Here is a 20,235-nt window from a genome sequence, read left to right as displayed (position 1 = left end):
AAGTGGCAGCCTGTGTTTCTGGGTCTTTAAGTTTCAGATAACCATGACTGCTGTGAAAAGGGAGAGAAGTTTGGCTTCCCCAGAGAGAACTGTGAGAACTAAAGCACTTATCCACATTTCTGAGGGAGTCCTGATCAGATTCTCCTGTAGAACTCTTTTCTTTCATTAAAAAACTGAGGCATGATGTGGCAATCTGCATACGATTGCCGCTCCCTGGAAATCTTAACCCATTTTTCTTTTAATTTATTGATTAAATTTAAACCAGAATAAAAGACAATGATAAATTCTATAAATATCAAAAATAATAAATCACATCATAATATCCTCACTTAATTCATTGTATATGTCGGTTTTGTCTAATTATGCCTCATTGTTTTTTGCGATATTTTAACAAGCCAATGTTTAATAATTGATGCACCAGGAGTCTCTTCAAAGATTTAAAGATACGTCAGCTTCCCCTAAATACTAAGATCACATCCTTGAAAATTATTTTAGGTTAGCCTTTCGTTGGAAAACAAATAGGCTTCAGTTTAATCAAGGCTAGCCATATTATTTTAGACAATGCTGTTTAGGTACAAATTATAATTCGGAAGTTTGTCTTTTGCATAGACCTTTAAGGTCATTGTGAACGAGCCATTTAAAATTTAGCAATTCAAAAACGTCTGCCTCAAGGATTCCTCCACAGCATTTGTCAGAAATTAAACTTCTTCTCATGTAATATGAAACAGGAATAATGTTGAGGGTACTTTTTGTGACATGCAATAATTGAGATTTTTAAGGTTCAAGAATTAAAATTATTGACACGTGTAGAGTTATTTTACAATGGAAGCTTTTCAGTGGCTGAAGCAGTTTCACAGTGATAAAGGGTTTCCTCTGTCTGAGGATCTATAACTGTTCAATAACTAATATCATCTCTTGCCAGCAAACTTCAATTTGCCTGCTCGAGATCAAAGCCTTTCAAATTGAGTTTTGCAAGATAGATTCTATTCTACAACAACAGTGAGAGATCTATTGAAAAACCAGATGTTCTTACCCTTCTTGTGAAAAACAGCAAGAACACATAATTGGATGTCCAAAATCTGTACTTAAGAACATCCAGGAAATTCTAACATTGCATTTGATTTTAAAAAAGGTAAACTTTGATCTTCAGATTGCCTGATACAAACCCTATTTATGTCAAATTAATATCGTTGATAGTATCAATATTGAGGCTGTGAAAAGAAGTTTTACAGCATTAATATTTTCACAATTTTAATAAAAATATAAAGCGTTCTTGGGCTTTAAATAGATTTTCCAAAACCAAGACATCAGACAGATAAAGAAAACACAGTTTCTCATGTGAAGATTATATCCATTTGACCAAAGCAAATGAATGTGGGATAGAGAGAAGACAACGCACAGCAGGTGGTGCAATCAGCCTTTCTTTCTGACAGCTGAATTATTTAATTCATCGAAGTATTCATAGTTCATCCAGGTCCTACCTACAAGCCAAAAGAAGAATGCAGATTGTATTGTCAAGTTTGTCCAGCCATGCATTGTTCTTGTATTACACTGTAAACAATGACTATTAAATAAAAAACACATTTGTTTTACAAAGAAAACTAAAAGGTTTTATGTTTGTACTGAGAGGATTAAGAATGGAATTCAAAACAATGGGGCTTCACTGGTTCTTCTGGCAACCAGGAATATAATGCCTTCAGTTTACTGATATCACATGCAGTCTTTAACACCAAGGACACTATGTTTAGATGTGAAATGTCACTGCAGTTTTAGAGTCCTTGACGGTAAAAGGCTACCTCATACAATCCATTTGTACCAGCACTTTTCCTGTGTTTATAAGCCAGGAAGCCTAGGCCTCTTGGCAGTTCTCAGATGTCTTGCTTCATACAATATCCCTGGCTCTCATATAGGATGTTTTCCAAACAGCCAGTTGAACAGGAAAAAAAAGCTGTTACTTTATTTGAGAGAACAGTAAATGTGTGTCTGAGAGGTGCCAGTGAAATGCTCCGCTAGTCTTACTGCTTCATTTTACAGGTTGTCAGATTGGACACTGGCAGGAGCGTAACATTTTTAACCAGCATAAGCTTCTATTACACATAGTGTGAGGTCTCTCCTTGACATGGCCAAGGTCTGTAAATCTGACTTGGTATTATATAGTATTTCAGGGATTAATCTATATAGCCAAGACAAAATGGCATTCATACCAAAACACCACAATAATTTCTATTGCTGGAAACTGTTCCATCAGGGAAGGAGTATTGTTCCAAAATTGCATTCGTCTGTGCTTTTCCATTATGACAAAATAGTAAAAGGCAAAGTTATTTTTTGGCAATTTTAGTGCAAATATTATAATAACCCCCTAAAGTTGTCACTACATTGTACTTTATGTATTAACTGTCTTGCAACAACAATGTACTCATGTAACTGTCAATAAGATTAAGTATTAAATGTCCATATAATTGTGCAAATGAGCACAAAAATATTACCTGTTTTCCTTTATATGAAAAGGGAAAAAGCAAAAATGACCCCGTGATTTCAGTTGCCTGCCAGTTCAACACCCCACTGTGTTCTCAGTTCAACATCTCCACCTTTGCCTGCTGCAGTGTTCCAGTGAAGCTCAGCACAAGCTGGAAAAACAGCATCTCATTTTCCACTTTGATACCCTGCAGCCTTCAGTACTTAATATTAAGTTCAATAATTTTCAGGCCTCAACACCTTCTTCCATGTCCTTTACCCATCCCCACACTCCAGGCCTTGTCATGACATGGGCTGCTTTCAGCACAGTCAACGCATTTCTCCTACTTATGGCCTCCATTATCAACTTCACTTCTCTCCCTGACATACTAGCATCCATCCCTTCTCCTCCCAGTTTTTCTCCCCACTCCATCTATTGCTTACTCCTTCCTCAACTCTTTGTCTCCAGCAAAAAAGACCACCTTTTCTTAGCCACTATCAGTTCTGAAGAAGGATCATTGGACTTAAAATGTTAACTCTGCTTTCTCTCCAAGGAAGCTGCCAGACCCTACTGAGTTTCTCCAGCAACGTTTGTTTTTATTTCAGATTTCCAATATAAATAAAGTCACCTTTTTTGTGGTAGCCCACTTGCCAGTTGCTTCCATTCTTGGTACATTTTGATTTGGCAAGTCAAGATCTGCTGCTTTCAGGGTTACATAGTATCATTGGGGGATCCTAAAAAGGCAGGAAAATCCTTACATATGCTCACAATAACTGCCCACAGAGGTTTCTAACATTTAATATTATCATACTGAGTCAGGAGTAAGGGAGAGACTTGACTGACTAACCATGTTTGGTCAAAGATCAGACCACTAGTGAAGATTTTAAAGCTGACAAAAAAGCTGAAGAGGTTAAGAAAGCAAGTTTCAAAGTGTAATAGCAACAGAGATAGAAATTTGACTACCATGATGACAATGGAGCAGAATGTTTTAACATATAAACAAGATGAGCAATCAACTTCTTGAGTTTGTTCCATCAAACAGTTAGATTACGGTTAAACTACATCTTTTTTCATCCACCGTTGTCTGATAGCACTTGATATCTTGAACAAAAATCTATCAGAAGCAAGATCCTGCAAAAGCTGGCTGTCAGAAATAAAGGCAGAAAACACTGGAAATACACAGAAGGTTAGAAAGCCCCCACAGAAGGAGAAAAAGAAACAAGCTAATGTGGTGCATTTTCCCATATTTTGGCTGAATGTCAATTTCAGGAAGTTTCATGGAGAGATTCCCTTCATGAGCTCCATTGACCTTTCTCACACAATTCTCTGCTGCTCACATCATGAATTATACATTTGGGCTCTATCGTGCCACTCTTATACTCATGTGGTTGGCAGAGACAGAAGCTTTCCTCATTCTGGAACCTTCCAGTGTTTGGGCAAGGGCACTATGTTTAAACCGCAGTTATGCACCCCTTCAGACTCTGCAATTACTGCACTCACTTTGCAATTTTGAAACGATATGCCTATGTGTGTCAAGTTGGCACCAGTGCTTCAACAACAAGGACCTGGAAGTCCCGGTGAACAGAAGGGATGTCCTCTTTCCCCACGGCCGATGAAAGAGACCATGGCACTAGATGCTGCCAGACTGGCTGGAAGTAGCCATCCTGTTCAGTGCAGTGTCCATGGTCCAGAGAAATGGGCAGCAACATCGACAGAAGGTTAATGACCTTCTGCACTTCGCAAGGATAAATGCCATCACCTATTCTCTGCTGCCTCACACTCACTCCAACTTCGTTACAACACCCACCTCCCACCAAGTCTCAGGGTTTACTGCTCTCACTCGTGCATACAACATGTTCCTGCAGCTATTCTCAACCAACACATCTCCACAAACTACTGAGCCTTTCTGCACTCTGTGCTTTCTACACAGTCAGGAATCTCACCACCTTTCATGTAACTACAACAACACTAACAGCTTTGCCAGCCATTTTGATCTTGCTTAGTAGATGCATTGGCAAGGTTGTCTCCAGTACCTTCCACCAACCGAGACACCGACATCTCAGAGGGTTCTTTATATAGACTGGACTCAGCACCAAATCCAGTAAGCACATCATGGACATATCTCCACAGCTGCCAGAAGAAGAAACGCCCCAGGCTTCTGGTACTTGGAGGACTACTGGAGACCAGGCATCATCTCCGACCCAGACAAAGATCACCCCATGGCGTCAGCCATTAATAACTGTGTGAAAATGCACAAACAAAGAAGGAGCAGCAGGCAGGTTTGTCAGAAACTGGGTGGAAGTTTGGTGGAGTCCATCAGTACTACCATGAAAGTGAAATGTGTCATCTTCTATAGGTTGGCAGTTGTCATGGATAGTCAGTTCCAGTAGAACTCCAGTGCCTGAGAGAGATGCACACAGACCTGCACTCCATCTCTTTAGCCATTGGTGCTTAGCCCCAACAGCAAGGCAGCTGGGGAATGAAAAACCATAACTTCTGGTGCCCATTCTCAAACAGAAAGGACAGTGCCAGCAGGCACCCTGATGGTGGAGTAATCACACACAGGCCCATGACAGAACTCTCATCTCAGGACATTCCAGAGATGGCTTTCTTTTCAAACCTTCAGCTTGCCTGCAAACCCCTACCCCTTAGAAGCTGCAGCTCAGGAAGGGTGAGTTTGGGTCAGACATGGACACTTTCAGCACTTCTCGCCTCTCTGGCCACAAATGCCCTGATGTCATTCAGCCAAACCTACAAAGTCAACTGCCTTCACTGTAGATCAATCTCCCTAAATCCCAGCTCCAGAGTCTGAGCCTGCACCTAGATGTAGTTGCTGGGGAAGAAAAACAAAAAAAAAATACTGAATAAAGGCATATAGTTGGTACAGGTGACATTCCACTGTAAATAAAATAACACAGACATATAATGACACTTTAAATCATAACCTGTCTGATCAACTGTGCTGTTGGCTGTCAGAATAAATGTTAACTTTATAGATACTCTTCCTTAGGGCCATATGATGTTAGAACCCTCTCTTAAAGAGTGCAACTCTTTTCCTAATGCCCATCGGAACATAACATGTTGTCATTGTTGAATGTGGGACATTAGATGTTGGGTAGCCTTTAAAGTCTTGGTAACATTAACCTTTATCAAACAGCAGGAAAAGGGAAGAAAGAACAAATAAAAGAAGCTGCATTTACTTTTGGGACTAAACAGGGACCTCTTGATTCCAGGCACCAGATAACATGGAAGATCTGAGGGTTGTGGGCTGGCATAGGTTATCTGCATTGACATGGAATCCTCAGACTCCTTACATTGTACATGCGGGATTAACCATGGCCAAACCCCCACAGTGTATTCAGATGAGTCCCTTAACTGATTGTGGTGGTATCCCCTGGTTGGCTCTCCTTCACCCCACTGAAGACTCTTCCCCCTTGATTTTCAGACAACATCATTTGCTTGAAGCACATGCAGTATATCTGCTGTCTTAGCTGTTGGCACAGTGTAGCTCTGACGTTGATGCAGCAAGGTACCATGTAATGATCTGCTCACAAAGTAACACCTGCTCACAAGGTAACCTGGCAGAAGCACACAGGTTGTAGGAGTCTGCATGGTAAAGTGTTGCCAGAGATAGTCACCCTCAAGCTGTGTGGAGTTTGCACGTTCTCCCCATGTCTGTGTGGGCTTCCTCCCATAGCCCAAAGATGTGCAGGTTAGGTGGATTGACCATACTAAATTGCCCATAATACCCAAGGGTGTGCGGGCTAGGGGGACTAGCCATGGGAAATGCAGGATCATGGGGGATGGGTCTCAGTGGGATGCTGTTTGGAAGGTCGTAGTGGACTTGATGGACCAAATGGCCTGCTTCCACACTGTAGGGATTCTATGAAATCATTACTCTCATTGCATCAGGGAGATGAATACCTACCCAACTGGTTCTCAGGCAGGTTGGTATCCATCAGCAGTGAATAAAGCAATTTTAGAATATGCATGGTCTCCTTCTATAACCATTCTCTCAGGTTGAAGAAGGACCCAATTGAAAATCTGACGCCAGGCAGCAAATTTAACATGTCTTGACATTAGATTTATGTTTAAAGACATCAACAGAATAGATGCTCTTCCGCAAATCCAACCTAAACTATGGATACACTACGTAGACAACACCCTTGTCATCATTAAACGGACCAAATTAGAAGAGACACACAAACTCATAAACAACACCCTCACCGGAATAAAATTCACCAGAGAGGAGGAGAAGAACAAACAACTCCCATTCCTGGACATCATGGTACAGCGCAAGACAAATGGGGAACTGCAAACGAAAGTACACCGAAAAGCCACACACACAGACCAGGTATTGAACTTCAATAGTAACCATCCCAGCACACACAAACGAAGCTGCGTGCGAACACTATATAAAAGGGCAACAACACACTGCAGCAACATGGAACTACGCCAAGAGGAGGAGGAATACCTCCTCCAAGTGTTCAAGGATAATGGATATCCAAAGGACTGGCTCAGGAGATGCCTACAGGCACAATATCAGAAAGATTCTACACGCCCCAACACACTCATCACACTATCCTACATCAGGAACACTTGAGAACTCACCACAAGACTTCTACGACCACTAGACATCAGAGTGGCACACAAACCCACATCAACCCTACGACAAGTGCTCACCTGAACTAAAGACCCACTCCCTGCCATGGACAGGACCAATGTCATCTACAAGATCCCCTGCAGAGACTGCGAGAAACACTACATTGGACAAACAGGAAGGAAACTAACAACAAGAGTACATGAACACCAACTGGCTACAAAAAGACACGACCAATACTCACTCATCTCAATCCACATGGACAAGGAGAACCACGACTTCGACTGGGACAACACCAAGATCCTGGGACAGGCTAGGTAGAGACAAGCACAAGAATTCCTGGAAGCATGGAACTCCACGAAGCAGGCTATTAATAAACACATTGAGCTCGACCCCATATACATTCCACTATGGAGGAAACCCGGAAGTGAGGCAATCCATCGCAATGGACCCCAGAGTTTAAAAACCAGGTGGGAAAACACACCAACGCTTCATCAGAGGCTGCACTGAGGATGTTACCAAGTTCAGTAACGAAATGTCTGTGGAACAACAAACCAGCTCGGCGAACCAACCAACCTCAAGAGCAAAAATCCTTATTACGTAAATACCATTATAAACTATGATAAGACAACATTCAACATTTCAGAGAAATATTAAACATGTTTACTGATAAATGTTTAACAATGGAATCTCTTAAGATTTAAAGGATAAGGGAGAGATGAAAGAAGTATGAAAAATGACGAAACAAAAGCTCACAATTATATAAAAGAATCTTCACAGAATAATTTATGGAATAACGTTAAATGATACAGCTTAACATAATATATTGAGGGTTGGCACCACATTCCAAAGCAGGAGGGATTCAAAAATTTTAAAATCAAGGCCTATTCCTCTGAAAGTGCAGAAGTATTAAAAACCCACATTTAATACTTCTTCGAAGGTGTTTTCTTCCACCAGATAAGATCTCTTACTGACTCAGGGCTTTAAGGTTAAATTCTACTTTAAATGTTGATTGATACACTATTCTTTGATATTGTCGGATATACTATTCTTACATAGTCCTAGATGTTTTGAGATATTTTTAATTAACATCAAACTGAATTCTATTTGATTTGACATTATATCTTTTGATTTTTTTGGCATAATCACATACTTATCCACTTAACTTCGGAGAATCCCTACAGTATGGAAGCAGACCATTCAGCCTATCAAGTCCACACCAACCCTCGAAAGAGCATCCCACTCAGACCCACGTCATCTCTGTAACCCTGCATTTTCCATGGCTAACCCACATCCCTGGACACTCAGAGGCAATTTAACATGGCCAATCATCTTTGGACTGTGGGAGGAAACTGGAGCACCTGGAGGAAACCCACGCAGACACGGGGAGAATGTGCAAACTCCACACAGACAGTCACCCAAAGCCAGAATCGAACTCAGGTCCCTGGCATTGTGAAGCAGCAGTACTAACCACCAAGCCACCATGCCACCCAGCTTGCTAATGTTTGTTAATTTCTGATAATAAAATAGAAAATTGGTAAATCCTTTCATTTAGGTTTTTCTGTTTCAACTGAAACAAATCTTAAAGTCTTATACACTTCCTTAAGTGGGCAAGTATACATACGGACAAGAAAAATCACAGGCCATTAAAATATCTGGAACATTTATAATAGAATCAAGGCTTATTAAAGTTAAACAGGCTACTTGGATGATGTTTTAATTCTCAGGCAATTACTTTTTCTGTGGAATGATTATGCAAATCTGACAATCTAAAACCTTTAAGCAATTGTAGAATTGGCAAGCTTAAACTCAGTAGAAAAATGTTATCAGATAAATAGCCCTGATCTAAGTCATCATTAAGAAGGAGTTTACAGCTATAAATAATTTCAGTGTGAATTTGCATAGGCTTTTGTCTTTTCACAGTATGATCTGATTTGTAGTCATTTTGCAAGTCAGGATGGAATGTGTCAGATTGTGTGTGCAGTGCCAGGCCAGCTAGTGGGCCTGTGTCATTTCTCCAAAATAGCAGTCCAGCTCTAAACATTCCTGAAATGTCCTCTAGATCTCATTGATCACAGTTTAATGTCACCACAGAACATCCATGCCAACCCATAACCCTCAGATCCTCCACACTATCTGCGTGCACTGACCATGTATCTTCCATATCCAATCATCCAGTTTACATTATCATAGACTTCAAGAGCAGGGAATAGGAATGGCTATCACTTTAAAATTCAACCCAGTAAGTTACTTTACTTTCAACAGCCTGCAAAACCATATCCAAGCAGTAAAAGGACAATGTAAATCACATAGTAACTTTTGCTAAATGTTTTATTCATTTTGGATTCTCTGTAAGTATTTTGGCCCTGAGATTTTATAGTGGGTTATTATCCTGAAATGCTTAATATGTTGATGCTTATTAGTCTATCAGCCTTTTTTTTAACTGTGGCATTAACTTGAATCAAATGACCAACTGCTTCCAAAGAAGTGAGCAAACTTAAATGTTTAGCACAAATGTCTTCGAGTACTGGTATCCCTAGCACAAACATCTGTGTCCTTGTATCCCATGACATTACCACAAGTTCTCAATTTTATAATTTAGTAACATACCAAGTTGTATCCATATACATTCACAGGGAAGCCAATCTTTTGAAGAGGTTAACTTTAATGTAATAAACCATTTAGTTATTACTCTCTGTGGCCCCTGTAATTTCATAACAGACAGCCTCCTGCTATCATTGTGTTAAAATTTACATTTCCCTTATTTTGTCAATTGGCGAGGACATAGATTCTAATCTTTTGCCTACAATAAAAAATAATTGAAAATTGAAATGAATGCTATTACATTATAAACCCATGAGTAAATGGAATAATGGGTCTGTATGTTTAACTATCAGACCTTTGGCATTTGGTTTACAATTTCAGAGACTTCTAGTTATCCCACTGAAACCATTAAAAATTTTAGTAAACAATTGGAAAGATAACAAACTGAGTGATATCGTAACAGTAGATGCAGCTTTCGATGTGGCTGCAGTTTCATCCCTGAGATCGTACTTCACTCCATGCTCTTGTTTAAAAAGATGCAATTTGGAGTTTAACCTGAGAGTCACCATGCCTCAGGGAAAAGGTTGAGAAAAAGAATCCTTCATAATAATCTCAGCCAATGCAGGAAGCAAACCTACACTATTAGTTTCAGTTTCCATTTCTAACCAGCCGTCTACTCAACTGAGCTAACCAATCCCTTAGCATGGATATTGACTAACTAATAATAATCAGAAAATTGCCATAAATGGGTCATTTTCTACTTGGCAAAGTTTTGTTTTTGGAGTACCACAGGCATTAAATTCAAGACACAACTATTCATAATTTAGTGACTTAGACAAAGAGAAAAACAGTACTTAGCCAAATTTGCTGCTGATGCAATGATTGCTAGGAAAACAAGCTGTGAGGAGGATGCATTGAGCCTGCAAAGAGATATAAATAAATTCCATGATTGAGCAAAATAATGATAGGTGAAGTAAAATATGGGAAATGTAAGGTTGTCCACATTGGCAGAAAGAACAGAAAGTCAGAGGTTTAATGGAGAGAGACTACAGAATGCAATTGTACAAAGATATTTACGTGTACTTGTACATAAATTTCAAAAGTGTAGCAATTAATTGGAAATTAATATGGAAACTTGGCTTTTATTGCTTGAGATACAATATTAAAATAGGGAAGTCTTGATGCAAAAAGGTGTAGGGTTTTGGTGTGATCGCTCCAGGAGTACTGAGTATATTTCTGGACTGCTTCTTTAAGGAGGGTTAAAATTACATTGGAAGCAGTTCAGGAAAGTTTCACTCATCTCATTTTTGAGATGAAATGGTTGTCTTATGAAGAAAGATTGACAGGTCAGTCGATATATTTTGGAGTTTATTAAGAATGAGAGTTGTGGGGAAATGATAGGGTAGATGCTGAGAGGATGTTTCCTTACATGCATTTCTCTAAAACCAGACAACACAGTTCAGAAATAAGGGGTGTCCTATCTAGATGAAGATGTGTATGAATTTCTTGCCATAGAGGGTCAATTAGTGTTTGGAATTCTCATCCCAGTGAGCAGTGGAGGCCAAGCCATTGTAAATGCACAAGGCTGAGATTGTAAAGACCTTCTCTTTTTTTTAATTTTTCTATATTTTTGATTGGGGACTGAAATGAGAAAAATATTGTTTTAAAACCAAGGATTATTGAAGGATTAAGCACTGCATAAAATCAAGTAACTAGGCACTCATGGGAAGCATTATTTACACAGCTGCTTGTTCATGCAGTAATTACATTCGAGTTCCAGATGAGATGGAGCCAAGGGGTATGTACAAATGGACCTATGGCTGGCAACAAACAGCTTATTGGTCTGCGGACTAATGACCAGGTATTGTTGTGTTTGGTTCATAGATGGCTGAACAGCTTGGGAGTGTGAATGCTTTGACAGAAACAATTGGGCCTCTGGAGGAGAAGGAACTGCCTCTTTGCTCCACAGTTAAAAAAAATCTCAAGGATGAAGATACCCAATATATTTCACCTTTCCAGTTGTGGTAAATTGTGACTTTTAATTGATAAGTTAAAATCCTTATAAGTGGGAACAAGACACCCTGTGCCTACGGCAAACAGATGAAAGTGTCTGGAGAAGGAAGATCAAGAAGAAGAATTCTAATCAGCACAAGAATTATCTCATCAAACTCTATGGACGGGGGCCACTAAACTGCCTTGTATTTTCCCTTGTTTGTGTCCATAAGTATACAGGAGGGGAAGCTTATAAGGGAGTTAGAATTTTAACTGGTAGAGTTGTTTGTCAATGGTTCATACTGTTTATTTATTGTTAAAATCTATTTATTTGTAATAAATGGTAATTTTTGTTAAGTACAGAATCTTGATTTCCAGCATGCTACCCAGTGAAGCATAACAGGTTAGACAGATTTTTGATTGTCCTGGGAGTAGGGATAATGGGGGAAATGCAGGAAAGTGGACTGAAGGCTATAACCAGATCAGCCACAATCATATCAACTGGCAAAGCAGGCTCGTTGGACCAACGGCCTTCTCCTTCGCTTATTTAATTTCATCTTATGAATGTAAGCTGGGGGTGACAGGAAATTCATTTAAAACTGATAAGCTAGATAATAAAAGATTTGTCATAAGTGACCCAATAAGACACATCTAGGAAAAACAATTGATTTATACCTTCTTGTAAAAAAAAAAATCAGTATGATGCAAGAAGAAATTGACAGACCAATTAGGTACCGTGGACTTCTGACAATGATCCTCTGATCAGAGCTGTTGGCCTGACAATTCCCCCCACCACCCCCTTTCCTCCACTGACTCAGACATCCCATTTTAGGGAAGGCATCCATTTAACCTGCATGTCTTTGGACTGTGTGAGGAAACTGGAGCACCTACACAGACCTGGGGAGAATGTTCAAACTCTACACAGACAGTTGTCTGAGGGTGGAATTGAACTCAGGTCCCTGGCACTGTAAGGCAGTGTCACTGACAACTGAGCCACCATGCCACTACTGTTGCATTTCAAAACAGAATGTTTCAAACCTTATTTAGTATGGGAACCTTTACTGTCAAGACTGCAGCTGTTTTAAGAAGAAAGCTCATCACTTCTTTTTCAGGGGCAACCTAGGATGAGTAATAAAAAAGAGGTTACCTTCTTAGAAACACAAAACAGAAGTTGCTGGGAAAGCTCAGCAGGTCTGGCAGCACCTGTGAAGGGAAATTAGAGTTAATGTTTTGGGTCCAGTGACCCTTCCTCAGAACTGGTTTTACCTTCTTGGATGAGCTTACCATCCTGATCATGACTTTAAAGTTGGGCCTTCTGGGAAGGGAGGTTCTCCAGGGTCCCAGACAGTCTTCCAGTGAAGGCCATCAATATTTGTAAGCAGGAAGTGGGGAGGATAAGCATTGGCAGTCCTCACAGAGGTAGAGCAGGAAATTCCAGCCTATGGCAATGAACTCTCATTGCCCATATATTCCATCATTTTCTCCTGATTCCATCAGGAACATTGAGGAAACTTCCAGCCTGAGGGCCCAATACATCTCAGCATCCAGAACAAAAGTTTAAAACCCTGTCATCTTACGAATTGTCAGGTAACTGATTTACAACTGAAATCAAAGTCTAGTTATCTGGTTACAAAGTTTAACTGGATAGTTTACCTTTAAAACTTTCCTCAAATAATAAATCTACATTTCAAATCCATAATAGGAAGGATTACATTTCAAATTGATGTTGTTGGTTTTGACAAGCATTACTACATTCTAGTGACTCAAAAGCGTATGGTGATGGCACGATGAACTGTAGAAATATAAATAGCGTGGAGTAACATATTGTGGTGGTAATTATTATGTACAAGAATAACAAATAGTTTGTGAATTTAAATCCCACAAGACGGAATGGAGAAATGAAACACTCTGACTGTGCATAATTTTATAGAACAATGAAGAAAAGTGGGTGAAGGTGAGAATCTAGGAGAGTTATGTGAGAAATCCAGCAATGCCTGTTTTGACATTGAAAATAACAAGTCTCTTTTTCCAACAGAGTTAATATTTTGAATCATTAAATTCCTACAGTGCATTTGGTCCATCAAGTCCACACTGACCCTCCGAACAGCGTCCCATCCAGACCAACAACCCTTCCCCACCCTCCCTGACTCTATTCCTGTAATCCTGCAGAGATTTGCTAACCCACCAACTTTAGACACTACTGGGTAATTTTGCCATGGCCAATCCACTAAACCTACACATCTTTGGACTGTGCGAGGAAACCGGAACACCTGGATGAAGCCCCTGCAGACACAGGGAGAATGTCCAAACTCCACACAGGCAGTCACCCGAGGGTAGAATTGAGCCACCAAGACCTTTGTTCAGGGTGTCAAGGCAATACTCTCACCAGTGAATGGTGAGATGCCTATTATCAGGGATTATAGCACGTTATCACCCTAATTACACTGAATCTCAGTTTATTAATGTGTATGCTCCTATTCTACTAAGTGCCAGATGAAAACGAGACGTTGAGAATTCCCAACGTCAACATCAAAGTGAGTATCTGGTGAACTCCAGCTCACCACTTGCTGGATCTCCACCTCGGACAGCAGGCATCAGCGTGTCCATCCACACACCATGGGTAGCAGCCTCATGCACCCCACGTCCATGGACTTTGGAATGAATGCCCAAGTAATTCTCATTGCAATGCTGCTAGAGGACATTTGCATACAGGGACATGCACCCAGCTCACAGAATGGATCAGGCAGCATCTCAGGGCCGCTTTCTGGCCTTCCTAGGGCTCATTCACCTTGTGGCTATCTGGATGCTGGCAGCACCTCTATCTTACCTTGCCTTGGTATGCCTGGCCTTTTAGGAGCATAGACAGATAGAAAATACGAGCGGGATTGGGCCACTCGGCCCTTCAAGTCTGCTTCTTGTGATGATGCTGTGGCTTTAGGGAGTTATTTTATCCTTTTTATTAAAAAAAAGAGTTTTTAAGATAGAGGTTTGAGCTGTCTAGTAGTAAAGCCAGAAAACAGCTTGGGAGGCCTTGGGTTTTTTTTTTAAAGTTGGAAGAATAGAAGCAGCCTGGATGTGTATGGCCAGCTCTCACAGACTAGGGTTTCCTTTTTTTTTGGTTATAAGTTCAACAGAAGCTGGTGGAGTCTTGAAGAAATAGAAGCTAATTTTCTCATCTCTCGGTTACAGCTAGAAGCTGGGGCCCCTCTTCCTACTGTGAGAGTTGCATGTGAGAAAAGTCTGATTTTTGAATTGGCCTTTTTGCCAAGGGGTATATTTATGGAAGGTTAATAAATTGGAACAGTTAATTAGTAATAGTTACTGTAGCTATTATTCTATTAAGTTTTCGAAAAGAGTGGTTATTCTAAGTTCCTCTTTCTTTTCTGTATTTTAACAACAGTATTTAAACAAATTATGTTTGGCTTAATGTCAAATAGTTTGACCAGTCATGTTGCATCTGGAACAGATACTTTACATTTGCCTTTAAAACAAGAAAAAGTTAGGGTCTAGGCAACCTTCTTAAAATATTATGAGGGCATCTGGTCTGGTCGATAACATTCCTCATTCAAAATTACCAAGCATTTTAGCGTAAACTCAATGCCAGGCAGTTTGTTATGGTTGCCAGCAGTTGCCAGCCAAGTGAGTGAGCACATTGCTGCATGTCAGAATGCTACATCAGTGTTACATCTACAGCATGTGCCAGCAACTGATATGGCAGACACACTGCACATCGTTCAACCAAATGGCTATGTTTTAAAGTCAGAGGCGAGTAGTGTTCATTAGCAACAAGGGAGATACCCTTCAGTCAGGGGGATCACATCACTGCAAATCAGGGCAGCGTCCAATATCAATCCAGCGGCTTTGGCACAGTCAAGTGGCTGCTTGGGCAGGCCATAGTCAGGAACCTCTCCATGTAGGGGGTGAGGAAGCACAAGTTGGCACCAAACACTCACCTTGGCTCTTTCTGGCCTTTATAAGCCATTTTTTCCTGGAGTGAGACAGAGAGAGAGGGATTGTATGAGATGGAAGTGGTTGGCACAGCTGTTAATGCTGGTGCAGGAATCATTGAGGCCATTCATAGAAGCCATAGTGTGGAAGGTTGTTGGGTTTCACTAAGAGTGTGAGGGAAAATATTGCATGCCATATTAAGAGTGGTAAGGTATGAGCCTTGGTGGGAGATCGATGCAGTAGCAAAGGTGGAATGAATGTGAGGTAGCAAAGGGAAGATGGTAGCAGAAGTGTAGAGCATTTTCAGTGGGCTAGTAATCAAGACAGTTAAGTTAATGCTCTGGGACAAGTGTTTGAATCTTATGATGGCAGATGGTGAAATTTGGAATAAAACCCGTCTGGTTCTCTAATGTCTAATGAAATCTGCTGTCCTTACATGGCCTACATGTGTCTCCAGACCAACAGCAATGTGGTTGACTCTTAGCTGATCTCTGAAATGGTTTTGGCAAGCGTGTCTTTTCTTTTTATTCATTCATTGGATGTGGGCATCATTGGCCAGGCCAGCATTTATTTCTCATCTCTAATTGCTCAGAAGGCATTTAAGAGTCAACCACTTTGCTATGGGCCTGGAGTCACACGTAGGCTCGAACAGATAAGGACAGCAGATTTCCTTCCCTAAAGGAATGCTTTTTTTCCTGACAATCAGCAATGGTTACGTAGTTACCATCAGACTCCTAATCCCAGATATTTATTGAATTCAAGTTCTATCATCTGCCATGGCAGACCTCAAACCCAGAACATTTATCAGTGTGTATGGATTAACATTCTAGTTATAATACCACTAGGCCACCACCTCCCAGTCTGTTCAAGTGATAATTAAGGATGGAAAATAAGTGCTACTCCAGCCAGTGATACCCACATCACATGAAAGAATAATTAAAAATAACATATTCTGTTGGAACGGAGAAGGTCATTGACATATTTCCTACATTACTAGGCATCCTGGATTGACCAGGGTGACAAACTCGGACCAGGCTTGGAGGATCTGGTGTTGAGGACTCCAATACTGCTCCTGTGGTATGTGGATGGCACCCTGCTGCACCACCATGTCCAACAAAACCTCCAGGTCCCTGACCACAAATTGGTTGCCAATTCCCCAATTTCTGCCAAATCCAGGGCAAATGTCATTTTACTATGCAGGGCCATTCTAAGTTGCCAGGGCTACTCTGGGTGTGGTATGGGTGGGTATTTGAAGAAGTGAGTTTCGGATGTCAGTATGAAAAATTCACTCGGACTCGAGGAGCAAAACCCTTCATGAAACTTGACATAAATGACACTTAGCCAAAATACCATCGCATTCCGCCTTATTAATCTGGTGATTTATAGCCTGCTATAAGAATAATAACCATAAAACCTACCAGATTGTTGTAAAAATCCAGTTAATCCACGACTGTCTTTCATGGAAGCAAACTTGACATTCCTAAATACTCTCAGCTACATTCAACCCCAGTTATTTACACTAGATGCCAGTCTATTAATGATCTCCAAAGTAACCTTTGAAGTAAGTTAAGTCACACAGTCATAAAAACAAATTGTATCTAGCAATTAAAGAATGCACTCCACCATCTTCTCAAGGTTACTAGGAATGAAAAGAAGAGGCTTCACCAGTATCATTGACATTCTCACAACAAATTTAAATATAGACAAATGAAAAGGTTTTAATCTCTAACATTTTGAGATAAATGAATTTTAGTTCACTTAGGAGTGTGATTTGAGATTTTCCTTTATTCTATTCTAGTAATGAAATGTTTGCATTGCCAGATGTGAATGAAGTATGTGAATTAACTGATTTGTACGAAGCATTCCTTTGATTTTTACAAAGAAGATTTAGATAAACCAGCCCAGAAATTCCAGTCTTTCTTAGAGTCGGATTTATGTGTGTTGGATTGGAAGTTAGAGTGCTGCTGGAATTTCTACACATTTATTTTTAGTCATTAAGTGAAGATTTTTTTTCATAAAGATGTATCTTGTCATTTATTTTCATTTGCATCATTAGGCTTTCACTCTTCCTCTATCATTCTACCTTGTGCAAGTGAAAATGATTAATCAACACTGTCTATTTTAAAAGGTCTTTGTCTCCAGTTTGCATAGTTCTTGATCACTTCAGCTGCATCTCATTTTTATTGTGTGACCTCTCATTTGACCTCTTTTCTCTCATGGCTTCCTTTTTCACACTTGGTCCTGGATCCTTCAGGCAGTGTTCTTAAATGTGCCAAAGTAAGTCCATTTTACTCTCAGGACCATTATGGTCAGTGATGGCATCTGTGCTCTACTTCTGTCTGTCTCTGTTAAACTGTCTGATATTAAAAAGTTATTGCAGGATCATGCCTCTGGCCTCTGAAAATCTCCTGGCTGGATCATCATGTTTCTGACCCAAATGGAATCAGTGTCCCATCATATCCTCAGCTTTGTTTTCTTTCCCAATTGTATTTAATATTTAAAGCAGAGTGAAACATTTGAAAAGCTGCACTCACTTTTTCATTGCAAGTGTTGAGTATGGAAATTTGACTTGACTTTTATAGTATCCAGTACCAGACAACATAGATCAATGAAAGAAAGTACAGTTTGCAATTGTTCAACTTCCAATTATAGTTCTGCATCAGATACAGCATTAACTTCCATCACTTGTTCTTGCATAATTGATGCATAATTCACTTTTTGATTATGCAATATTTTTATGAATGAGGTTGACGTTGGTTAGAAAGTTTAGATCTTCAGTTCTCAGCCAGACTGAGCAATGCTGTTTGATTTTGAGATCAGTTATTTATGTAAAACCAATCACAACGCTAAAGTATTTGAGGAACAAAATAGAAATCTCATGTCAAACCTGTTGACTTTCTTATGGCGGCCTTATTAGACACTGATACAAAATCTTGATGGTGCAAATGAATTTTTGAGATGATACATATAGTCCAAGAATTTGTTATGGTGATTTCCTGCACACATTGTGTTAAATGTCTTCTGAAAGTGAATGGAAAACTGCGCCAGGTCAGTTATTTTTTAACAATGGAATTAAAGCACATCTTACTGTCTGGAGATGGTCTGTTGAACGGGGTTTCCCAGCAATGTTTTAACCCTCTCCATTTCATGCCTTCGATTCTGTTTGTTGTTAACTGCAGCCTGCCACAAGCTTGGATAAGGGAGCAATTTTCTGTGTAGGGGTAGCAACCCTTCGACGTGGTTCTATCGAAAAAGAAATCTCCCACTATCCCCAAACTTAAGTATTATTACAGCTGCTGAAAATGCCTCAGCTTTGGTGTGTTGCCTTGGAAATGCATTCGATGTTTGGTCTCCATTTATCAGCACATTGCTTTTGCTGATAACAGTTTAAAATACTGTTCTGTAGCTTTGAGGATTGTGAAATGAATTGAAGAGAATTTAAATTAAATAGGAATGGAGTAATTATTTTTAAATTTGATTAATGATTGAGCATGGCAGTAGGTGATTATCATTATTTTAATATGTATATGATATTTTATGCTGAAGAGGTCAAATTCCACAAGAAGCCCTTACTTAGATCTTGTAATCTTAGGGGGGATCAGTAACTTGTAATTATTTCAAGTGCACAGTATAATGGAATACTATGATGCTAGATATACAGTGATTAATGAGGAGTACTCAGATGAATTTATATGTTGGATCATGACCAATTCTTTTTTATCCCTTCTTTGTAATTCGAACGATTTGAATCTAAATACCAAATCAAAAATGGAAATTGGACACATAGGCATCTTTTTTGTGGTTGTTTTGGTGTATTCTCACCGTAACTTTAGAATTCACAAATCCTCATCCTTAGTGGGATCCAGATTATAGTCATCAGGTCAAATCATTTCTCTCTAGAGGTGGAAGTATGGCCCACCTGGGGATTTAGCCCAGAATCCAAACTTTCACTAAGATAATTGCTGATCTGATAATTCACAACTCCATCTTCCTGTCTTTACCCTATACCCCTTGGTTCATTTCCTGATAAAAAAAAATGTATTTGTCTCAACCTTAAATATACTTAACAGACCTAGCTTCTACATCTCTCTGCAGTGAAGAATTTCACAGATTCAGTTTTCTCTGAAGGAAGAAATTCCTCCACATCTCTCTTTTAAATGGGTGACCCTATACTTTGAAATTGAGTCCTCTGTTCCTAGACCCTCCTGTAAGGGAAACAAAATATTGCAGCATCTGCCCTGGCATGCCTTCTAAGAAACTTTCATGCTTGAATAAGGTCTCCTCTCTTTCTTCTAAACTCCAATGAGTACAGATCTAACATACTCAATCTCTCCTCCGAAGACATCCCTCCAAATTGGGATCAACCAAATGAACATTTTCTGGACTGACTCCAATGTCAATATATCTTACCTTAACTAAGGATTCATAATCTTCAAAATGTGGTCTAACTAGTCCCTTGTATCGTTCTAGAAGTACTTCCCTATTTTTATGCTCCATTCCCTTTATAAACAAACGCCAAAATTCCATTCACCTTCCCGGCTACCAGCTTAATTTCTTGTGTGCTAGTTTCTTGTGATTAATGCTGAAGGACCTCTAAACTACTCTGTGCTTCAGCCTTCTGCAGTCTTTCTTCAGTTCTTCAGTATTCAGGTAGTCAATTCATCCTGGCAAAGAGTATAACCTCACATTTTCCCAT

The sequence above is a fragment of the Rhincodon typus genome, chromosome 1 (assembly GCF_021869965.1).
Source record: "Rhincodon typus isolate 14 chromosome 1, sRhiTyp1.1, whole genome shotgun sequence".
Lineage (NCBI taxonomy): Eukaryota > Metazoa > Chordata > Chondrichthyes > Orectolobiformes > Rhincodontidae > Rhincodon > Rhincodon typus.
Note: the sequence above shows the minus strand (reverse complement) of the source record.